At 44.3% G+C, this 4,147-nt stretch overlaps 1 non-coding gene across 1 annotated transcript; it reads left to right on the top strand.

Annotated features, from left to right (window-relative positions):
• The first annotated feature begins 2,292 nt into the window (after nucleotides 1-2,292).
• Nucleotides 2,293-2,430, top strand: LOC119935375. Its single transcript, XR_005453260.1, has one exon. It is a non-coding gene; the product is annotated as a small nucleolar RNA SNORA7 (small nucleolar RNA).
• The last annotated feature ends 1,717 nt before the right edge of the window (nucleotides 2,431-4,147 follow it).

The raw sequence follows: 4,147 nt of genomic DNA, 5'->3' as shown, positions 1-4,147 counted from the left end.
TATGTGCAGAGCACTGTACTAAGCGCTTGGGAAGTACAAATTGGCATCACATAGAGACAGTCCCTACCCAACAGTGGGCTCACAGTCTAAAAGGGGGAGACAGAGAACAGAACCAAACATACCAACACAATAAAATAAGTAGGATAGAAATGTACAAGTAAAATAAATAAATAAATAGAGTAATAAATATGTACAACCATATATACATATATACAGGTGCTGTAATGATGGTATTTAAGTGCTTACTAAGTGCCAAGCACTGTTCTAAGCATGGGGGGGGGGGGGGGTGGATACAACATAATCAGGTTGTCCCACGTGGGGCTCACAGTCTTAATCCCCATTTTACAGATGAGGTAAGAGGCACTGAGAAGTTAAGTGACTTGCCCAAAGTCACACAGCTGACAAGTGGTGGAGCTCCTTGAGGGCAGAGAACATGTCTACGAAACCTGTATTCTCCCAAGTTCTTAATACAGTGCTCTGCACATAGTAAGCGCTCAAATTCGGCTGTTGGATTGAATAAGCCCTACTAAAATCATATCTCCCTCAAGAAGTCTTCCCTGACAATCTCATTTCCCCAGCCTCTAGACTGTGTAAACTCAGTGTGAGTGGGTGAAGTGGCTACCAACTCTGTATTATACTCTCCCAAGCATTTAGCACAGTGCTCTGCACAAAGTAAGCACTCAATAAATACCAGTGGTTGTTAGTACATTTCTTTTGCATGATGAGGTAGAACGGTATGGGGAATTGGCTCCCAGAGGAGAGCAGCCTCAGATTCATTGTGGACTTGACATCAGCAGTACTCACGAGTGGGAATCGGATCAGGCAGGTACAGGTGATGTACCTAAGATGGCTAAGAACGAGCCGCTCCTGGAAACACCACAGAAACGCCGATACTTCAACACAATTGCATCAAGAAAAGTCCTATTCTCTTTGCCGTTAAAGGGACGTCAGATGGATAACACATTTCTATTACCGCCATGGCATACTACTGGATATTCTCAGGGAAATTCCCCATAGAAAGCATATGTTTACCCTTTCACCAGAGCATGTCAACACAGTAAATGTACCTTCCCAGTGAGCAGAGCTCTTGGGTCTGGTCTGTTTCTACCACTTGCTGAGGGGGGAGGTGATAGGCCGAAATGAACGCTAATTAAATTTGTTTAGGCGGCAACTATTTGAAGAATAATCTCTAGGCTCTCTCAAACTCTCCTCCCAGGTAGTTTGAAAATCAAATATATGACCGAGACATCCTTAGACTTCTTTTTTTCTTTTAAAGCACTATCACTATGCTATATCCCTAGCACTATTCATCAGCTGACCAGAAGCTACATATATGTTGCTGTTTTTGAGATTGCTCGGTGCTTCTCTGTAGAAGGAGCTTGATTTTAATAAGGAATCTAAAAGTGACCTTTAGTGACCCCGGTCTCTTCAGGTACTAGAACAGTCTAAGCAACTGTAATTTATTGCTATAGGCAAGAGAGTAGTGGATGGCTTAGATAAGCAGCGTGGCTCAGTGGAAAGAGCACGGGCTTTGGAGTCAGAGGTCATGGGTTCAAATGCCGACTGCCACATGTCTGCTGTGTGACCTTGGTCAAGTCACTGCACTTCTCTGAGCCTCAGTGACCTCATCTGTAAAATGGGGATTCAGCCTGTGAGCCCCACGTGGGACAACCTGATCACCATGTATTCCCCCAGCGCTTAGAACAGTGCTCTGCACATAGTAAGTGCTTAACAAATGACATCATTATTATTATTATTATTATTAGAACTTCTGATAATTACCCAACACTGTTATAGTGAATCAATCAATCATATTTGAGCGCGTATTATGTGCAGAGCACTGTAATAAGCGCTTGGGAAGTACAAGTAGGCAACATATAGTGTACTCTCCCAAGTACTTAATACAGTGCTCTGCACACAGAAAGTGCTCAATAATACAATTGATATTTATGTAGACTTATAAGGGACCATTTTGCAATAATTTAGAGACTATTATCAGTCACTGGGGACCCGTAAAGACAAGTACTCCTGAGCTTGTGTAGAGCTGTTTTGGTCACGTCTCCAGCTGCTGGCAAATATCGCATGGGGAATTTTCAACTAGTTGTTAAAGAATTTTTTTTTTTTTTAGTGGGATGGAAGAAAGAACCTCAATAGCCGAGGAATAAGAAAGGCACCAAAGAATCCACAAAACTCTAAATGGGATGGAAACAAGGTGGGTCCTACTTAGACTGTGAGCCCTATTTGGGACAGGAATTGTGTCCAGTCTTATTAACTAGTATCTACTCCAGTGCTTCCCTCTCAGGACCACACCTGGAGAGTTTCCAGTACTCTACCAGTCTCGCCTTTGGGAGGGAGAGTCAAGCCAAGGTGTACCCATTCCATTCCTAGCTTGGGCAGGGGCTAGCGAGAGGAAGGCAATCTGCTACAAGTCAAAACTCACCTGTGCTGGGCAGCAGCGGCATGGGAGAGAATTGAGAGCGGAGACTCAAATTTACTATGTGGAAGAAGGAAATGGTAAACAAACTCTGTATTTTTGCAAAGAAAACTATATGGATACACTATCAGAATGATTGCAGATGGAGAGTGGGACATTCTGGAAGAGATGTGTCCATGGAGTCATGGAGTGACTTAACAGCAGAAGACAAGGCAAGACTCCAGTGCTTAGAACTATGCCACATAGTGAACGCTTAACAAGTACCATAATTGATTACCAAACAATACAAAATATTTAATATTTAGTGAGGGTGGAGAGGGAGGTAGAGAGAACTGACTGATGCAAATGACAGCTCTGGAACAGAGTGTCAAACTCGTCTTCGTTTTCCTGACTGAATTGGGGTCAACATTACAGGAGTCCAGCGGAGAAGGACTTGAATTTAAAATTTTTCAATCTTTGAAGATTTGCCAAGAAGTACCTGCCAGAAGTAAGGGAGGGGAATCTCTCCCTCTCTCCCTCCCTCCCTCCCTCCCTCCCTCCCTCCCTCCCTCTCTCCCTCCCTCCCTCTCTCCCTCCCTCCCTCTCTCCCTCCCTCCCTCTCTCCCTCCCTCCCTCTCTCCCTCCCTCCCTCTCTCCCTCCCTCTCTCTGTCTCCCTTTCTTTCTCTCTCTCTCTCTCCCTTTCTTTCTTTCTCCCTCCCTCCCCCTCTTTTTTATCCTGATTCATACCTTCTGGGGCATTCTACCTGCCTCTGTAGTTGATAGGCTGGTAGTTATCAAGTGTGATGTCACAAATTACATTCAGGAAGAATGTAATTTGGAGAAGCAGCGTGACTCAGTGGAAAGAGCACAGGCTTTGGAGTTAGGGGTCATGGGTTTGATTCCCGGCTCTGTCAATTGTCAGCTGTGTGACTTTGGGCAAGTCACTTAACTTCTCTGTGCCTCAGTTCCCTTATCTGTAAAATGGGGATTAAGACTGTGAGCCCCCCCGTGGGACAACCTGATCTCCTTGTAACCTCCCCAGTGTTCAGAACAGTGCTTTGCACATAGCGCTTAATAAATGTCATCATTATTATTATTATTTCCAGGGAAAACCTTCCAGAAGTAGACTCTGAGACTCCAGTAGGCCCCCATCTTTTGCTATAATGTCTGGGCTACAGCCAACAGGTTAATTAGGCACCAAATGCCCAAGGGAGAGCTAATCAATCAATCATATTTATTGAGCGCTTACTGTGTGCAGAGCACTGTACTAAGCACTTGGGAAGTACAAGTTGGGAAGTACAAGCTAATAACTAATAATTATAGTATTCATTAAGCACTTGCTAAGTGCCAAGCACTATTTGAAATGCTAGGGTAGCTACAAAATAATCAGTTCCCTCATGGGCCTCACAGTCTATGTAGAAGGGAGAACAAGTTTTTAATTCCCATTTTGCAGATGAGAGAACTGAGGTACAGAGAAGCTGTGACTTGTGAGACTTGCCCAAAGCCATACAGTAGGGAAGCGGCAAAGCCGGGATTAGAAGCCAAGTCCTCTAACTCTCAGGCTTTTATTCTTTTTCCACTAGGTCACCTTGCTTCTCTGGGAGGTTCTGTGCTGGACCTCTTCTGGAAGTAAAATCCATGACTAAAGTGACCACTGCCCATTGATGGGTAGGCACTGTCTCTGTTGCTGAATTGTACTTTCCAAGTGCTTAGTACAGTGCTCTGCACACAGT

The sequence above is a fragment of the Tachyglossus aculeatus genome, chromosome 11 (assembly GCF_015852505.1).
Source record: "Tachyglossus aculeatus isolate mTacAcu1 chromosome 11, mTacAcu1.pri, whole genome shotgun sequence".
In the NCBI taxonomy this organism is placed as follows: domain Eukaryota; kingdom Metazoa; phylum Chordata; class Mammalia; order Monotremata; family Tachyglossidae; genus Tachyglossus; species Tachyglossus aculeatus.
This window is presented reverse-complemented; position numbering and strand designations above follow the sequence as displayed.